The following is a 21566-nucleotide window of genomic DNA, read 5'->3' as shown; positions in this document are numbered from 1 at the left end:
TCACATATATCACTTTCACAAAAGTTCACTCACTTCGCATAACTTTATAAGCACCTACAAGTACTTCACTTCCTCATAATATCAAGATAGCACACACTTCTTATCGCAAGAAGTCTTTTGCATAAATACCATGCCTTTACCCAAATTACTACTGGGTCAATTAAGACCACAATTCACTTTTTAAAGTTAAGAGAAAACATCTAGGATGTTAGCCCTAATTGGAAAAATAATTGTTTTGTAAAAAAAATAATTCTTTTCCTTCAATTTTGCTATCCTACATCCTCAAAACATGATTATATCTATTTCGTAAAAACTTTTGATGTTATACACATCATCACCAACATGTATACTATCTCCATGTAACTTTGCTTGTCATAGTATGACTTCTGAAACATGTTATAAACAAAACAATACATTGTCATAAACCAAATTCTATGCTTAGACAATTTTTTGATAACCAAACACTAAGTCTCTTTATTTCCAAGGTTTCCTATCAACATGTATATCATGTGTTGCCATTAATAACAACAATTACAAATCACTATTATCCAATTGTCAACAATCTCCCCCTTTGGCATTGATGGCAACAAAAAAGGGAAAATTGGCTAAGTGACAAAACTTAACTATCAAAATAAACGTTACATCTATTACAACTTTATATATATGCTCCCTCTTACAATATACTTCATACTACACATGTATACTATTTTTACATCTCTCCCCTTTACTATCCAATTTTTTTGTTTTCCAATTTTCTTCTGGTATTACTCCCTCTTTGACATCAATGACAAAGGTCAAAATGTCAAGATGTTGATCAAAACTATCATAACTAGTGTCCTTGCCTTATGCTGAAATAATCTTCATATAGTATAAAAAATGTTCTTCAAGTTGTCCATATCTTTGTTCCATGTCTCTTTGGTAGACTCTGTTAATGTGAGAATTGCACACAATGCTTATGATGCAATCTCAACTGCATTGATATATGAATACAAAAAGTTTGTAAATGTGTCCTTGGCCTTAACACATTCTTCTAGATGTTTCTCAACAAAAGATAACTTTAGAGTAATAGATTCTTTGAAATCTGATGTTCTCTTCAACATCTTCTCTTTTCGAAGTTCTAGTTTCTTGATTTCGCTTTCAACACTGGCAACTTGACTCTCAAAATCATCAACTTTGCTAGAAGGGTGCAAGATCTAGCTGGATAAAGCTTCAAGCTCACTTATCTTTTCCTCTATCTGACTGTCCAAATCCTTAGTAAGTTTGTATGATAAGGTACACTTAACATACAAGGCTTTCCCTTCCTGCTAACATTTTTGAAGTTCTTTTATGCATGTATCAAGATTGATTAAGTTGTTCTTGATATTCTGGCAGATGGTGCTAAACAAGTTAGCATCATGGGAAATTTGAACCTTCACCTTTGCAACATTCAAAAAATTAGTAAACTCTTCATTGAATGACTTTAGCACTGGTTGTCCTCTAAATTTAGGATCTGACTTAGTGTGTTGTACTATCAAAGTACCATGCAATCTGTCAATCACTTCCCTTAGTGATTTTTGTAAACTTTTCACAATTTTATTCTTTTGTAAAAGTTTAGATAAGGATGAAATTAGATCAATCTAATCATCATCATTAGTAGCCAAACTAGCAAGAGAGAGTGGAGTAGGTGAACTAGATGATTTAGTTTCATCCTCCCTCTGCTTCTTTGGTGCTTCTTTAGCTTTCCTCTCTTCCTCTTCTTTCCTTTCCTTTTCCTCTCTTTCTTCCCTTTTAATCTTATCTTCTTCCTCAATTTTTCTTTTCCTTTGTTCTTCTACAATTCTTTTATTATCTTCCTCAAGCAATTGCTGCTTGGCTTCTTCTATCTTCTTCTTTTCAACTTCTATTAGTCTCTTTTCTTCCTTAATTTGTTTCAACTTTTCTTCAACATCCTCGGTGTCAGGTACATTTGGTTCAGATCCACCAAATGGATTGCTATCATCAATGTTAAGAGTAACATTGGTTTGATCAATCTTCATAGTATCACCACTTACTGATACTTCCAAGGTTCTCGGAGCTGGAGGAGATGTTGTTTGTGACAACATCTGACTGATAGTTGCTAGTATATCCTTTCTCAATTTATCTTTCTCATCAACCATGAACACAAATGGCCTTAATTTGTTCCTTGAGGTTATTTAATAGACTCTTGATCTCATCTACATCATCGATCTTGTAGATTGTCCCTAGCATAGACTTCCAAAGTTCAAGGTCTTCTTCCCTTGTTGGAGTCTTCTTATCTATAAGTCTCTCATAGAATTTCTAGTTCACTACTCCTTTGATATATTTCATATTAAGATCATTTGTTATAATATATCTCATAGTAGATATATCAATCTGGTCCTTCTCAAAATTATTGTATAAGTCATAAAATTTGTTCATCTGAAAAAAGTTTTCCTCATTGGCAATCATTGTGTTAATCTTCTCAATCTTTAGCTTCCATGGTTGTCAAGCTTTTCCTATTGCTTGCTTAGGTGGAGTCACCTTTTCTTCTTGCTTGGTTTCCTATTCCTCAACCTCTTCATCATTACTAGATTCAATTGTCAACAATGAATTTTGCCTCTTGCTAGATCTTGTAGCAATTTGTTTGACTCTCTTTGCCTTTTTAGTCATAGCTTCAACCAATCTCTCTGATTTTCTCTTATGTTTACTAGGCTGAACATCAAATATTGCAATGTATGGTATGCTTTGCTCCAAAGATGTCTCAGCAATTGAAACTCACAAGGGTTGTATGTTCAACACACCTTGCTTCAATGTCTCTCTCACGACCTCAGATTCACTTTCTGACATTTCAGCCTTAGATAATGTCTTCTTCATGATTGACTCAACCTTCTTGTGAGATGCTTTCTCCAAGGTTGCTTTGTGAGCATGTTGTGAGATCTCATCAAATGTGCCAAATTTGTACTTAGCTTTATCTTTCTTTGAATTTAACAACAAGTCAATATAGCCAACTGCAACATCATCACTCAACTCATAGCTCAAAGGATCCAAAAATGTTTCCCAAGGTTCCACTACTTGAATGTAAGTATGATCTATATCAACTAAGATACATATGTCTTCCTTGAACCTATACAAAATTGTAGGTGAGATCCTAAATCTTTGTTTCATATCATTTTGGAATTCTTTCATTATCAAATTAGCACTATCCAATACCTTGTCTGCAAGGTGTCTTTTTCATACCTCTGTAATATTTTCCATAGTGCATCTATCACTACTCATTATATTTATTATTAAGAAGTAGGGAAATCTCTTCAACACATGAAAGAATATGTGATTAATCAATGATTGGAATCTAAACACACTATTCTTTGTTCTTTTAATCTTTTCAAGGTTCTCCAAGAGTTGCATCCTTAGTATTTCAATTAGATTTACCTGTTCCTTCTCAACACATATCTTATAAGCTGCATAAATAAATCCAGCTGAAAGTTCATCTGTCTTAGAACTTGCACAAATTGAATAAGCAATAATTTTGCTACGAAATCTCACATCATCCTACTTGATGGAGCTGATTACCATAGCCTTCCCAATGTATACTACCTTAGTATAACTTTTCACTTTCTTCTTAACCATCTTTTCACCTATGGGTACACTAACTTCTTTGCTAAGACTAGTTACCTCATGTATAAGGTCGACATAAATGTCTAGTACATTATATTGCATCCACAATTGTCCATAATGTATCCTACTTAATATGATTTGAGTCCATTCATCTATATCTAGCTCATGGTAGAAATGATACTTAAACAAGTCTAATTCTTTTACGTGTTCAAATCTAGGCTTCATAGTCATGTCAAGGTTAAAGATCAATTCCATATCCTTATTCATATATTCACTTCTAATTGACTCAAGCTAGAAATTCAAGTAATTTTCTATGTCTTCCAGATAGACTACATTGTTCAGAGTGATAGACAATGCAGAATTAGGGTTTCCATCACTAGGTTTTACAAAAACTATCTTAAACTTAGGTCTATCGTCATTCTCGACACTGTGAACAACTGACATATCCATGATTCTTGATTAACAATATCTTTTACTGAACAAATTTTGCAAAAAAATTGTAAAATACCTCTTTCCAAAAATAGGGTTTTCTTCAAAATCACTCTAACAAGTCACTCCAGAATGCTTCTGATTTCAAATGTGTTTGCAATAGAGTAAAATTCAATTCTGTACTTCATTCATTCCTCAACTTGAACTTGAATTAATTGTGTACTTTTATGAATATGAAAAAGTTGTTTTTTCATTTTACAATCAAATAACTGCTCAAAATAATCTATCCAATCTTCAAATGTCACTCGAGGTTTACTATGGCCTCCTTTCACTATGACAAATATCCTCAAAACTTTGCATCACAAAATTCTCTGTAAAAACATACTTTTCATCTTCTGTTGTAGAATTAATCTTCACTGTAATACTAGTAACTCTAAATTTCATCATAACTTCTTTAGATGAGCTCCAAATCACAAGCAAGCTTAGGTACCATATAAACATAAAAAGATACATCTTTTCCCAACTTCACTACCTCAAATTCAGTCTCTGTCTGAAGTTCTCAAATTTGGATCCTGTGAACAAGCTTAATTCAACTTAAATGAATCAAACTCAACAACTGACTTTGATATTCTTGTCTCATCGTCATCTAACTTTTTTTTTGAGATGTCTGTTCCTTTCACAAATGCTTCATTAAGTTCTTCTCAAAGTTCACTTATAATGTTTCTTTGTTCTTCATTGTCTTTGCTATTTCTGGAGTTCCTTTCATAGTTCCTTCTATCATTTCTTTTGTTCTTGAAGTTTCTTCCATTGTTTCTTCTATCTCCAAATTTTTTGTCCATTCTACAGTACGTCACTATGTGTCTAAAGTTATTGCATAACTAACATACACGTGCTTTGCTTCTAAGATTCTTTTTATTATTAGGTACATGACAATTTTGAGCAATATGTCCTAAGTTGTTACACTTATAACATATGATCTATCTTCTATCTTCATAAGATTGTCCTTCTCTCGATGTCCTTTCATTAGATCTTCTTCTATTTGTAGAATTAAAATATCTAGACATTCTACTATTTCTCCTATCATTATCATATTAGGTTTCCTACAATCAATTGGATTATGACCCATACCATGAGAATTATGACAATAAAAGTCCTTCACATTATTGAATAACTTATTAGTACAATCTCTTTTTATATGAACTATTTCATTACATTAAAAATACTTACCTCTAAATTCATACCTAGTTTCCTTAGGAGTTTCCACATGCTTAGGTTCATCCAAGATTTCAACTTCCTTGTTTTGCTCAGCTTCTTTAGATTTCTAAGAAGATTGACTGGATTCAATGTTGTCATCAGATTTGCCTTTTTCTTTCAGATTTGATCTAATCTCAAGTTTCTTTGTAGACATGTTAATTAGATAGCCAAGACCAGTCTTATCATAAGGTGGTCTCTATATAGACATTGAATCATCAAGATTTTCTCTGCTAGAATAAATTTTCTCAAGCTGTTGTTTACACTGTGTCAATTCACCTTTCACAATAGTATTGTACTTAAGGAGTTCTTCATGATCTTCTTTCAATATTTCAAGTTTAGATGTTTTCTTTGCCAAACTTGCTCTCAGATCTACATTTTTAGTCTTCAAATTAGATTCAATTTTGGTAGGATCATTTCTTAGAGTCAACTTTAGATTTGTAATTTTCAATTCATGCTTCAAGATCTTGTATTCTGTTTTCAGCTTTGAATAGTCATCATCAATGGTTCCAGATTCAATAGATTTAGGCTTGGATTTCAAATGTTCAATCTTTTTCCTTCAATTGATCAATGTATACTTTGGAATCTTCATATCTATCCTTCAACTTATCTCTTTCTTCAGTAAGGAGATCAATTTGTTTAAGAGCTTCTTCAAGGTTCTTCTTCAACTGTTCCATATCCATAGGGATATTACTTAAGTTGGTAAGCCTCTTCAAAGTAATTGTTCTCTAATACCAATTGTTAGAAATAGGGATTACATAGTTGGGGGGTGGCGAATCAATAATCTACAAACTTTAGTCACCAACTAGATATTATTACTTACTTTACAACATGCATAACAAAGAAATAAAGTAATGCTGAACAATAATAATAGTAATGCACAAAGATAACTCATAACACTATATTTTGTTAACTAGGGAAACCCTGGCCAAGGGAAAACCCCAGTGGGGATGATACCCAATAGATAATATAATGATATATAGGTTCCTTGTTAGAGGATGGACCCTATTAGGAGTCAATGAGAAAATTCAGTATAAGCAGTCCCTGTTAGGAGACTTGGAATCCCTATTAGGATATTCCAACCCTGTTAGGAGTTGTAGTACAATGTATGCAAAAAGAGCCCACTACCCAAACATGCAATTTCAACTACAAGAAGAGCTCACTCCTCAAACAAGTAATTTACGATTATTTGTCTTCCTTGTCTGATCTCTGATCTTTAGCTTGATCTTGGATCACCAAATAGCTCATATAAAGCTTTGCATATATCGCTTTCACAAAAGTTTGTTCACTTCGCATAACTTCATAAGCACATACAAGTACTTTGCTTCCTCATAATATCAAGATAGCACACACTTCTTATCACAATAAGTCTTTTGCATAAATGCCATGCCTTTACCCAAATTACTGCTAGGTCGGGTAAGATCATAATTCACTTTTCCAAGTTAGAGTAAACATCTAAGATGTCGGCCCTAATTGGACAAGTAATTGTTTTGTAAACAAAACAATTATTTTCCTTCAATTCCACTATCCTGCATCATCAAAACATGATTATATGTATTCCGTACAAACTTCCAAGGTTATACACATCATCACCAACATGTATACTATCTCCATGTAACTTCGCTTGTCATCATATGACTTCTACAACATGTTATAAACAAAACAATACATTTCTATAAACCAAATTCTATACTTAGACATTTTTCTGATAACCAAACACTAAGTCTCTTTATTTCCAATGTTTCCTATCAACATGTTTATCACGTGTTGCCATTAATGACAACAATTACAAATCACTATTAGCCAATTGTCAATAGCTTTGAGATTGTTTGTAAGATTGAAAGCTATCTTAGCAGGTTTAGAAGTAATATTGTCAACAACTCCATCATGTAAAACATCTCAGTTTTTGTTCACATACTTGGATTTGTCCTTATTAGAGATGGATCCTTGTTTAATGTCCTTTTGAAGGGTTAGTTCACCCTTTTTGACCATGAATTCCTCTATCTAGATAGCTTGTGTGACCATGTCTTCAAAAGTGCATGGACCTTGAAGTTGAACTTTATACCCAAAGTTAGGTAAAAGATTATCAGTGAAGATGTCAAACTTTTCCATTTCAAGAATATTTCGTGAGTATTTGGTGTAAAGTTGTCTCCATTTTTGAAGGAATGTGATGAAAGGTTCCTCAAATTTCTATTTAAGGTTACACAAGTCTCAAATGTTAATTGGGTGTTGTATGTTGTTGGAGCACTGTTGAACAAACAGTTAGCAATCTCATCAAATATTTTGATACCAGTGGGCAAGCATGAAAACCACTCCATAGACTGACAACCTAGACTTCTTGGGAATAGACACATGAGATATGCCTGATTATGCATAAATTCCATAGACAAGGCACCAAATTCCTGCAAATGATCTTGGGGATTGGTAGTTCCAAAGTGTTTATGGTACTTAGGTAATTCAACTCCTCTTGAAAAAGGAGGCATGTCTATACTCTTGTCAAAAGGAAGCGGACAAAGAGCATCTATGGTGTATGTTTTTGTAAGTTTGTCCTTATCACGCATGATTTGGGCTAATTGTTCTTGCATGATTTTCAATTTCTTTTTCAACTTAGACATTTTAGTCTCCTCTTCAATTGTAATGATAGTTTTAATGTTAAAGTGATGAGGTAGCTTGGCTCCCTTGTGATGTCCCCATTTTGGCAAGTAATTTAAATAATAATGATAAATATTTTATATAAAGTAATATTAATAAATAATATTATGCTATAAGTAATATTATAATAATTATATTATATCGTATTATAATAGTAATATGAATAAAATAATAAATAATGATAAAGACACACTTTAATATAGCAATACTATATTAGTAAAAGTATTATAATAATATTATAAGTAATACTATTATAATCCTATAATACTTTATAATCATATTAGACTTATAAATTCAATATTATATTATAATCATATAATAATGTCATATTATGTATAACGTATTATAATATAATCAATGAAATAATAATAATATAATATAATGATATTATAATTACTAAGATATATTTCAATGTAACAATACTATATTAATAATGAATTATAATAATGTATAGTTGATATATTATTAAATTAAAATATATTACAATATAATTTTAATATAATATATTAACTAAAGCTTATTAATATAAATATATTATTAATATAATATAATTATTATTATGAAAAGACGTGTCTTTTACTATTAAAATGTATATATGTGGAATAATAACTCTGAAAGGGTATCATACGGAATCAGATAGAAATTATCCAAACCATCCGGCGAAAAATAGGGCAAAAGAATTTATATAAAAGGGAAGTCGTAGATAAATAATGGACCCCCAATTTGGGTTCATTACAAATGGTATCAAAGCCTGATTCTGCCAACCTAAGGGAATAAGAGGGCTTCAGGAGGGCTTGAGGAAGAAGTTATTGCTTGCAATGGAGTCAAATACCAAGCGGTGATTGAAGCACTATGATAATACAAACACAATTCAGAATCAATACATATAGCAATCAGATCAATCACATTGTCAGTGGAAGAAATTGCGATCACTGTCAGCACACATATAATTCATATGCAAGGACTTTGCGTCTTATTTTATTCCCTATGATCTAAGATATCATATTACAAGCTTTAATATTAAACAAAAATTATTTGGCTTCAAAAATTTGAAGTTGGCGATTATGTTTTAAGGCAATTCAGAAATACAAGGCATAAGTGATGTCTTTTACCATCTTAAGGCCCAGATCAGGAACAACTTGGAAGCCACAAATGCCAATAGAAGATATTGTATAATTTGGGTGATTCAATTAATTATAAAGAAAAAACTAAAATGTTGGTTGTCCCATTAACATTTGGCAAAGGACGACATAGTCCTCAGTGATGAATTCTTTCTTGAAGTACATACCGCACTAAAGACAAGTTAACTTGTGTAGATACATTCAAGCTGTGTAGAGAAGACATCTTGATCAAGCCTTCATCAACATAACAGAAAGAACAATCTATATCTCTGAGAAAAAATAGAAGTTAATGTATCAATGGTTGAATTCACACTTTCTTGGAAACTTTAGAATGCTCGAAGTTACATCATATTGAATTTGTATTGCCATTGCCAATGGTGATTAAAGTTTTAGAAATAATACTTCATAGCCATTGTCGAGTGACACCAGCAAAGAGTTGATTCATTGTGCAAATAATTTCATAGACAAAGTCAGGTTATGAGGGATGGAGCTACTACCTCACACAATTGAACTCATGGATCAATGAGAAAAATACTCGCAGTAGTAATATTATTCCTGCTGAGAAAAGAAAATATTCTAAATGGGAAATGAAGAGGTATGTTCTCCCCCAAAACAATTACCGCCATCCCATAGAAAAATGATGACATATAAATGAAGGGATCTAAGGATGGCAGACACATTACAAACATTTCTTCCCACGCTGCAAGATACTCCCACGTGGTCACCATTGAACTGGGGGGTGGGGGCCAGCGCACTTATATATACACATTAATATGGCAACGTAAGTCACTAGCTAGTATCAAGTGTTGGAGAAACTATGGAGGGTCGTGTTCCAAGAAGTTGTGTGTCATGAGTCACATGTAAAGAAGACACATTTGCATATGATAAAGAAGTTGTGGGTGACTTTCATAGTCTAACCATAGTAAAGAATAAGAGGTGGTCAATTCTCAGTTCATAAGCCACCAAGTTGATCGGGTTGAAGAGTATTATTTTTGTTTAGAATGCTTGTTGATGCTTGAGAAAGAAATAAATGTCATCTCTCTTGCTAATTAAGTAGGCTGGCTTCCAACAACTATTAGTTCTTGTACGTAGAAACTAAACTTGGTGATGGATGAGCAAATATCATGATTGTGTTTCTAGAACTTAAAAAAGTTTTTGGGTTGAAACTTCCAAATCCTGTTATCTTGGTATCTATGATGCAATGAAGTGTATGAAGCATTTCTAATATAAAAGTCTCTCCCAGTAAACAGAGCATTAAGCTATTAGCATTTGAGTTGGGAAAGACAGCCAACTCAATAGATAAAAACAAGAACTAGAGGCAATAAGAAATGTAGGAGCTTCACGAATTTATCCAAGAAGAACTATAGAATTACTATCATATGTGAAAGGAAACGTATCCCACTAGAGATATAGCTATGGAGTCTACATATTAATAAGAAATATGATAATCCTTTAGCATCAACAATGATCAACATTTGTCATACCTACACAATAAAAAATATATTGATACTAGGCAGTATGAACTACGTTCAAAGAGAGGAAATCTAGAATTCATATTTTTATCAGTGATGAAGCATATATCTTCAAAAAGCTTTGCATACTCACGTGAAAACATAACCGGTTTACCAGTAGTTAATTTATACAAACTACACTATAACCGAGAAGGATAGGTCAGGCAGAGATCATCTGGTAAGTGATATTGAAAGAGATATACGTGCAAAGAGTTACAAGGAAGCATGGGAAAAGATTAAAGAGAATATTGTTAAAGGTAATATTGAGGTAATGTTAAGGTAAATACTATTTGTTTATTTCATTATGAATCTATTATTTAAGTGAATGATAGATTACTCAATGCATTTTCTAATGATAACGAGAAAACATATTAAAATATATACATTGAGTATATATATACACAAGGAAATACACAAGGGAAAGTGGATAAGAAGTTACCCCATACTCCTACATCACCACTTCAACACATAAGGGTAAGGAGGTAAGATATATATTTTGTGCATATATTGCTATGAAATAATTGATACTATCTTTCTTATCACTAACACATTTGTTATTGTGAAGAATATTGAATAATCAATCAATGATTCTAGTTACAAAGAAATGAAATCAGAATATATGAAAAAAAAGAAGTATAAATGGAAAATATATATATGAAAAAATGAAAAAATGAAATATAAATATGTTGATTTAAGGAAAATAGAGTAATTAGAATATATTTCAATTATAGTACAAAGAGTCTATCTCTCATCCAAATTATGTAATCTTAGATAGGGAGTTGGTGGGGGGGAAGGCAGAGTAATTTTGAGCACTTGTCAGATACACTTGGAGCTTGTTTCACACGCCCTCTGCACCGTCATTCTACCATCAAGATGATTGTAACAAGGAGAGAGAATTTTTTTTGTGTACTATACGAAGAAATATTTCAAATGAACTAAGTAAATTAAATTTTATACTCATCTTCTTATCCACATTATGATATCCTAAGGTAGGGAGTTGGTGGAGGGAGAGGCGAAGTAATTTTGAGCACTTGTCGGATACGCTTGGAGCTTGTTTCATGTGCCCTTTGCACCGTAAATCTACCATCTTATGATGATCGTAATAAGGAAAGGGAGAAAAATTCCTTCCAAAGGATTATGTAAATAAGAAAAGGGAACCCTACCACTTTCCTATGGAGTTTGCAATTAGGAGAAAACACCCTATAATAGTGCTAGTTAAGGGAAAGATAGTAATGGTTCTTTTTCATAAGAATCTTTCTAGCCAAACAATCAATCCACTAAGTAGACCACCTTGTGTGGATGCATAACACCCACCACTGGGGCCAAGGGGGCCAAAGTTCTGCTCTTGGGCTTAGTATGGAACTGGCTTGGATTAACTAATTATTATTCAAATTTCTTTGAAGTATATATATATATATATATGTACTGATGCTTATTTTGTGGTTGCAGGGTTCATAAGCCTAATGAAGAAGTATAGTCATTGCGCATTGATTATTTTAGGATCTAATCAAGGTTATGTATGATGTGTCTACATCGTGTATGCTTCGTGTCTTCATCTATCTACACCGTGTTTGCTTCATGTTTTCATTTATTAAAATGTATATTTTATAAATCTTTTATGCTTTATATGCAAATATGTTTGTATCTATGATTGATTTTTCTTGAGGACAAGCAAATTCGAGAGGGGAGGACTATGATGTCCCCATTTTGGCAAGTAATTTAAATAATAATAATAAATATTTTATATAAAGTAATATTAATAAATAATATTAAAATAATAATATTATGCTATAAGTAATATTATAATAATTATATTATATCGTATTATAATAGTAATATGAATGAAATAATAAATAATGATAAAGACACACTTTAATATAACAATACTATATTAGTAAAAGTATTATAATATAATCAATGAAATAATAATATAATATAATGATATTATGATTACTAAGATATATTTCAATGTAACAATACTATATTAATAATGAATTATAATAATGTATAGTTGATATATTATTAAATTAATATATATATTACAATATAATTATTAATATAATATATTAACTAAAGCTTATTAATATGAATATATTATTAATATAATATAATTATTATTATGAAAAGATGTGTCTTTTACTATTAAAATGTATATATGTGGAATAGTAACTTTGAAAGGGTATCATACATAATCAAATAGAAATTATCGAAACCATCTGGAGAAAAATAAGGCAAAAGAATTTATATAAAAGGGAAGTTGTAGATAAATAATGGACCCCCAATTTGGGTTCATTACATCCCTCTTGGGCAAGTTTACGAAAGTATTTCTCTTTCTCTTCATTAAGCAAGATTTCCATGACTTTCTATAAGTTTTTTTCCTTACGAAATTTTTCGATATGTTTGAAAATTATTTCTACCTCCTCCTCATTCTCATTAGTAAAAGGTAGAGAAGGAAAAACTTTTGCCTCACAACTTATGTGCATGTGTTCACCTCACACAACCATGTCACCCCACTAGAGGGTGCTCATGTTTTTGGTGTATTCTAAGGGCTCAATAACATATACGCTGAATGAACACCCTTGTGGCAGGGATCAAGGGTGTATATCACCTTCCAACGCCTAGGTACATGCCTATGGTGAGAATCTATAGGAGAGATTCTTCCCCCTCCTTGCACAAAGATTATGCCCCTTTTCAGAGGTGAATCAAGTAACAACTAAGAGGTTTTTACTTGGCTTACATTCATATTAACCCCTGGTGGCATCACAAACAAAGTTGAGGCCAGCAGCCCACACCGGCGTCTGTAAGTGCACACACTTGACTAGAAAGATTGGGGCTGGCACCGACCAATGCAGTTTATAGAGCCTCTTCTTGATATATGATATCAGAATGAAGAAGAAGAAATTAATATGGCTTTGGAGTCTTTCACTCTACAAAGCTTCTTTATTATAGTGAGTTGGAATCTCTGGTGAAAGGAGTGTTCTCACTTGGGTCATTCCTAGAGGTTGGATCGCTCTAGCAAGCCTTCTAAAGGTTGACTCAGACTGGTGGTTCGAATCCAAGGGTTCAAGTTTCTAATTTCCTCAAGGGGAAAAAGCATACTCCTCTACCTCACCACCTTTCTCAAACATGCAAGACATGTTAATCACTGAGTTAACTTAATTTATCTGAACTTGTCCTTTCTCAAGATTTTGATTCCCAAAAGGAAATCATCATCCTTTCATAGAAAAGACTCATATAAGAGAACGACTAACTTGCTTGCCTCCCTCTGGTACCATCTTTCAAAGGCATCTAGGTTTCTGATTTGCTCTTAGGCATCACTTCCAAGTAGCAAAGAGCATACTCCCCTATTCCTCTATCTTACACCCTACAAAGTTTACAAGCCCTATTTATACTATGTGTGAAAAGAAATAAAAGAAGACATGGCATTCAAGTGGGTTTGAAATGATTTCTTTAACATGTGTGTCTTCAAAAAACATCCTGCAATCACATAATCAGTACATGTTTCAAGTGTTTTTGTCTTTGATGAGCATCCTGTAGACCACTATTAAGCTATTTGAAAACTAGAAATCAGAAGGAAAATGCTTTAGAGAACATTGTTAGTCAAAACATAATGATAAAACTAAATTCTGAAAACTGCCTTTGCATGTGCTAATGCAAAATTTCGTGTAAAATCCTACATAGTCCCGCGCGAGAAAATGATGTGTACTGCATGATAAACTGTACATATATACACTTTTTTCACAAGAGGAAGTGCAATTAAAGGGGTAAAATCTTTAGTTCTTTGCGTGAAAATGAGATTTCTCGCATGAGAATCTAGAAATTTGTACAGACATTAGTGACTGAATAATTAAAAATGCAGAAAATAGAATAGATGGGGCCAGAAAACTTGATTTCTTGGCCCCATGATGGGCGCCAGAAATGTATGTGTCAATTATGGCCTATAATCAACCACACTTCAACACAATCACTATATGTGAAATCATCCTAGAATGAACATTGAGTTGTTCATCTAAAACTATTCTGCAAGCCGACCTATTGCCTACTAACTAGATGGATTTTGCCCTTGCTCTTAGAACAAGAAGTTGGCAACCAAACCTCTAGTACGAAGGATTTTGTAAGCTATATGAGAATGTAATATTTAAAGCTAAATGAAATGCATTGTTAAGTTAGGAAATAAAAGAAGCATATTATACTATAAGAATGCATATTAAGTTAATATAAGACTAAAATGTAATAATTTAAATTGTGGATGTATGAGCAAATGAGTAAATATTCTAGCATAGATTTGATGCACAATTAATTCAACCTTCGCAATGAGGAATTGATTGCCTCTTAAATAGAATCTTGAGATCGATCAATGGTCGAGATCAATTGGAATGAATGGTCGAGATTGAAGATGAGACTCAGTCAGAATGAAAACTTTCCTTGTGCAAATGAAGTTAATTGTTTCAGATCTGATTGTGATGGAGAGTTAACTAATTCTCTTTTGAGTGTGAGAAAGAGTTAACTAAGTTAATTCTATTTTGAGTTCTAGTTCACTCAGAATTTCCATTCTTGAACTGAAGAGAAGATTTTGAAGAAGATATTTAATTTATTAAAATAGAATATGATCTCATAAATGCATAATCTTAAGTAATTGAATAATTAAACTCAAAAATTAAAATGAGGACATTATTAAATTAAATACATTTAATTCCTTTATACATTAGCTAAAGAAGTAATTTAATTTAATTAGAGTATGAACACTTAATTAAATTAAAGTTACTCAATAGGTTTAATGTAGCTAATTTGAGTCAACACTTAGGAATTAATAGAGAGTGTGATTAATGCAGATTAGGGTTTTTTGCATTTGACATGTAGGTAAAGTAGCGAGTATCAGTTCATCATAATTGCCTAGTACAATAGGACTTAGAAATGATTGAATATACTAGAATTGGTTAACATGGCAATGTGCCAATTTTGGGGTATTACACAAATAAGTTATAGAAGCAAGAAGGCTCTTTAAAAATAAATGACAGGGCATTTTTAGTACAAGGTCAAATGTAATTGGTGCATTTAAAAATTGCTTAACACTGACAATAACAATAGAAAATAATTAACTAATTTAGTCAGATAAGAAATTGCTTAAAACATCCTCATGTTTGTTTGCAACCCTGCTCATCCTCTTTCTTCCAGTATAAATATTCAAATATTTTAGACCCTCATTTTTGTGTGCAAACTATTGCTTCATACTTGAGAAAGATGGCCAATCCATTCTTGCAGCAATATTTTGACATTATTGGCATAGATAACATTCCCATTAGTGGCTCTTTGCATTGACACTAAATTATGTTTTAGGAACACTCCACGATTACAAAACAAAATTTGTGATTTAGATACTTACAGATAAAATCGATGGACCACTATCATCTCCAATCCTTGAATGTGAGATGTCAACACCAATGATTAGTGAAGGTACTTCTAATATAAGAGGTAAATTTTTCCTCTCCTCATCAACCAATAGTGATTTTTTCCCTCTAAAATATTCAATAACAATTGTCAAATTATTCTAGTTAATACCAGAGATGCTATTAAGATAGAAAAATCATTTTCTTCTAAAGGAACATCCACCTTTGCATTTATCTTTAATGTAACAATGGCAATGTATTTAGGTTTACACTTTTTTCACATGGTCCATTCTAGTTAATACCAAAGATGATATTAAGATAGAAAAATTATTTGCTTCTGAAGGAACATCCACCTTCACATTTATTTTTAATATAACATTGGCAATGTATTCAAGGTCACACTTTTTCACATGGTCTGCCAAGAAACATTGAGTCCAAATCCCCAAGTCCAATTCACAAATCTTCTTTATAGAAGCTACAATTGATGCCAAAAATGAATCAGTGTAGTGTTTCATGGTAACAATCTATTTTTCATTTGGTTATTTTAGAACAATCTAAAATCTTGACAAAATCACATTACAAACCATATAGATCATTGTTGTTTGTTTAGGGCATAATGCACATAATCGGTTCAAGAGGAATCTTATTTTTAATCATACAAATCCACATCAAATGTCTTACCACACCATCAACATTGCCATATACCTCATCTACAAGTGGTGCTGATGGTAGATGATTCATGTTCTGCAAATAATTCAAGTACCATGATAAAGGTTAACCTCTGTGGCCAAACCCAATACACAACCAATATCAAAAGGATGGCTTAAACTACGTAAAAGATAACCATCTCTAAAAGAAATTGAATATGTATATAGTTGATGTGTGAATGTGGTGCAATAATCAACCTATCATTGACTTACCACACAATATTGCTTATATAGGTCAGGTAGTTTTTGACAAAATTCTTTAACTACTCTAGCAGGGACATCTTGAGTGAAGTTTACCAATGATCAATGTGAAATTTTAGTGCCCTTAAATATCATCTGCAATACCAAATAGCAAGCCAAATCATAAATGAGTTACGAATAATAGAGCTCACTTACACGGGCAAAGCCACAAATCAATACTAGAATCTAAAATATTTTTTCATTTCAATTTACATTTGAAAATATTTCTTATCAAAAACCCGTTAAGAATATTGTAAAGCAATGTAAGATAATTTATAACTAAAAAAGTGTAATCTTCCTCAACTTTAATGATATCGAAGTCAGATTCCCAAATTAGATTTTTCAAACTTGATTCTTAGATTTTCAAAATAGATTACCTTTGCCTCTATTAGCTTCTGCAATAATTATAAATATTTATCAAACTCTGTGATTGAACGTGCAAAACATGAAGACTTAAATAGTCTTTTTCTTGGGAAAATATGTGAATACTCACACAAAGTCAAAGTACATGTTGTGATCTTTTCACTCCATCGCCCCATTGCAGATGGACGAGTTCCATGGGAAACCTTTTTGCTTGGCAGTTTTGTGGTTTTCCTAGGTAGGTCTTGGCTTACCAATATTTTTGTAAGTCTCAGGTAAGAGAACTCATGCAACATAGAGGTTGGAGGGGGTGAGAACTGAAGCATTTCAGCAATTAAAGAATAAAAGTGTAAGGATTCTCTCAATCAACAAGTCAACCTCCCAGCACATGTGGAATACCAATCACCTTGTCTCCATCATCCCCACAACATGCAAACTTCTGACCTTCATGTCTAAAAAAATCCCTACAAGATCATGTTCACAATTGATGCTTAGATGATAACTCTGAGAAACCATAGGAATTTTGACTCAAAGCTTGTCCAAACAAATTGTGAATCTCCAACCTCAATTGGGAACTTTTCCTTGTGAAATTTAAGAAAAGCTTATTATTTCAATCAAAATTCCTAATTGATAGAAATTCCCAATGAAAGCCTAATTTCCACCCTATTATGGAGTTATAATTTCTTTAGTTTGATCTTCATTTTGATTAAGTTCTTTGTGAAACAATTCTTGATGAAATTCTTAATCAATTAAAAGAAGCAATGGTAAAGAGATCTTCAAAAGATAAAAAAGATAAAACTAGCACTTGCACCCTAAGGAGATGCAAGGGGTACGCCGATAGGAAAATATTTGTTGCACTTTTAATGAATTGAGTCGTGACATTTTTATTTTGCATTTCTTTGATTTCAGGCCTACATGTTGTTGAAACAAGAAACTAGTGGGTTTTTATATGAAATGTATGGCTGAGTGCATGTTAAGAAGCACCCAAAAAATAAGTAAAAAATTAAAATTCATAGTGCATAAGACAGAATCAAAATTGTGTATCTTTTATCATTGTAAAAGAGATCTAGTCAAGAATCTTCTTTTTTACTTATTATTGTGTTTGGATTGTTAATCATTTTTTAATATCACTCAAAGGAGAATGGTGGTTATATAGAAGACCATTTACTAATATAACCCTTAATATAGTCATTGATTGTTATCAATTTTCTTTGTATTTTTCACGTATCAATTATTGTTTTGTGGGGTGGGTATTATGTATGGTGCTTAACCATGACATATATAGTGGTGCTTGTCAATTATCCTATAGGGAGATTCACAAAGTTATAAAGGAGCTATTTCTTTCTAGTTATAAAGATCTCCTACATATTTATTAATTGTGTTATGTTATTTTCCTCCATTACATAAACATTATCATAATCTTGTAAGGTAGCCAATTTCAATTAACATTCTATCTAATTTAGTATTATTTTTTCCACAATACTAACTATCATCAAGTCTTTGTTTTCTCATAGTTTGTTCCTAATATTCCCCTCTTTGTAGAGATGTGTGAAGGCTAGATGGTCATGTTATTCCATGTTTTCTCATTTGCAACCTTTCATCTCTTTAGTTCATCCATAGTAACATATATAAAGAAAACTCCTACGGAGGAAGGTATTATCATTAGTTGGGAACCTCTTGATGACACCACCCTCAATAATTTATAGAATTTTAGTCTTGGGGATTGAGATCCACCTTATACTAATATAGTAACAACTACTTACTATTATTACTCTAGTCTTTGTTCTAGAATCTATTCTACTAAACTTTTTGGGTGTACCTCTCTACCTTCTTGTAAATATTTTAATATTTTATTTGAGCACAAAGTAAAGTAAGTATATTGAAAACAAAAAAATGAATAAGAACACATTCAAAATTTTAAAATGAGCTTGTTACCATGACAATAATTAATTAGATGATATTATAGAAAGTAAATAATGTCTTTAAAAAAGGCAAGAGCCTATAACACAATGGTAACTTGTGAGCCTCTCATCGGAGAGGTCTTGGGTTTGAGTCTACTCAAGTTTAATCCATTTCAAAATGAATGTATATGTACACTATGTTTGATCTATATCATGAAAAAAATTTCGTGAAATCTGATGTTTTAAATTAAACAAAAACCTGAACATGCAATTCTAAAAATTTCTAGATTAAAATATGTTGAAATAATTTATTTTTTCCCAAAAATATTTACTTTATATTTTGATCAAAGGCTTCTAGACAAATATTAATATCCTCAAATCTTATTTAATTATAGTGATATTAACTTTATAATCTCCTCTCTTATGAGAAATATAATCAACACTAAAGATTTTGGATAGCATCGAGAGTCTTGTACTACAATCCTCTCAACTATTTAGAGTGATAACCATGTGAACTTCAGTGGGACTACATTAGAATATAATAAAAATGGCTTTTAATCTAATAATAGAAAACCATTAACCCACTCATTTTAGATTTTAACAATCCAACTCAATTCACATTTGAGCTCAAACAAAATGATAATTACGATCAAACAAAAAACTGGATGTTTCACAATCAACTTTTAGCTTTTTGATTTTTCAAATAGAATACGTCGGCCCAGAGTCCAGACCATTTGAAAAGCCCTTGGCCCTCCACTTGAAGGCCTTTTACATGGAGATTTGATTGGGAATGTCATTGTTACTCCTTAAATCCTCTTGTAACAACATCGACATATTGCCTCTGCTTTTTATTTGGATCCATTTTAACCTCATTGACAAATTGTCTTTGCTTTCTGTGTGCTATCTCTCAGAGGCATTATTTACAAGGTCTTCCACCCCAAATCCTCCACCAATTATGCCCTCACAGTCATCCACATGGACCATGATTCCTCCCCCACTTCCCACATTAACAGAAAGATGGACATCCCACAAAAGTAGACTCTAGCTATGTTGTCAAATGTGAGGGTGACTTCCATGAGGGAGGGAACATCAATTTTGTGCTAGGATACATGGACAAAGAATCCCTTGCAGAGTTGTTGAAGCGGAGGACACAGATAAGCGAGTCCTACTCTGCAAAGGTTGCACAACAAGCATTGGAGGGGACCAAAATACGTTCACAGAAAGAGAATTGTTCACAGAGACATCAAGCCTGCCAATCTCCTGATTAGCAAGAATTACCAATGAATCAAAATTGCAAACATTGGGGTTAGTAGGATAGTATCACACGCTATAGATTCCTGCTGCAATTCCTATGTGGGGACTTGTGGTTACATGAGCCCAGAGACATTCGACTTGCAGAGCTATAGTGGGAGATGCAATGGGTACGCAAGGGATATTTAGTGTTTGGGATTGCCATTGTCTTAATGCTATGTGGGTACTTTCCCCTTTGCAGCAGCTGGAGAACATGTGGATTGGGTTGCACTGATGTGTGCCATTTGTTTTCGTGAGCCTCCCTTTGCGCCCGTTAGGAACATCTACAAAGTTCTAGAGTCTCATCAGATGTTTTCTTGACAGGGACGCAAGAAGGAGGTGGACGGTCTCGCAACTTTTGAAGCATCCATTTGAGCCGTGCAATATTAAAGTGACCTTCCAGTCCTCAACATCTCTCAGAATGTGTAAATTTTGTATGGATTTCAGGGGAATTGATAGATTAAGCTTTATACCACCATTGCATTCCTTCTCTCGATCAGGGTAAAGCTCCAAAAAAGTTAAAATCATCCAACTGTAACGAAAATTTTCAGTAGAAATAAAAAGAGGCAATCGTGCAAGTGATTGAGATGAAGCTATCCTACGACTGGGACATCTCATTGATAAACTGCTCAGAAATGTCATTTAAATTGCTTACCTCTTGAGATTAGAAGAAGTTCGAGAATAGAAAGAGAGATCTTGGTGCGTCTAGCGTGGTAGCTTCTCATCTACCTACGTCTAGAACAAGTGCACACAATTAAGGAAATTTGTCTGCAAATTTTTGTCTTCAAAAAACCCATGAAGATAACAATCCTCAAAATATAAGTGAGAAGGGAGTATATATTTTGATGGCATGAAATCTAATTTAATCTGCGTATCAATAAAGATTTGATTTGCTAGCAAGAAACCATATTCGATTTGATTTGAACATCACACCTCATTATTAACAAATTCAATTCAACATCACAACTCATCATAATAAATGTCCTTTGACAAATCATTGATGAGGAAGGGTTTCTATCATTGTTAAATGGTAAATGGTAAGCAATTTGCAGTGTCGGACAGGTTTAAGGTGAAAACCCCACCTATAATAGCCTGTCGGCTAATGAGCATAATAATCTAACACCAT

The 21566-nt window shown here is 32.5% G+C and overlaps 1 pseudogene; it reads left to right on the top strand.

Annotated features, from left to right (window-relative positions):
* Positions 1 to 13124: 13124 nt before the first annotated feature.
* LOC149568182 (mitogen-activated protein kinase kinase 9 pseudogene) lies at positions 13125 to 20945 on the top strand (annotated as a pseudogene).
* The last annotated feature ends 621 nt before the right edge of the window (positions 20946 to 21566 follow it).

Source organism: Cupressus sempervirens, chromosome 3 (genome assembly GCF_028749045.1).
Source record: "Cupressus sempervirens isolate cs-2001-9-10 chromosome 3, ASM2874904v1, whole genome shotgun sequence".
Classification (NCBI taxonomy): domain Eukaryota; kingdom Viridiplantae; phylum Streptophyta; class Pinopsida; order Cupressales; family Cupressaceae; genus Cupressus; species Cupressus sempervirens.
This window is presented reverse-complemented; position numbering and strand designations above follow the sequence as displayed.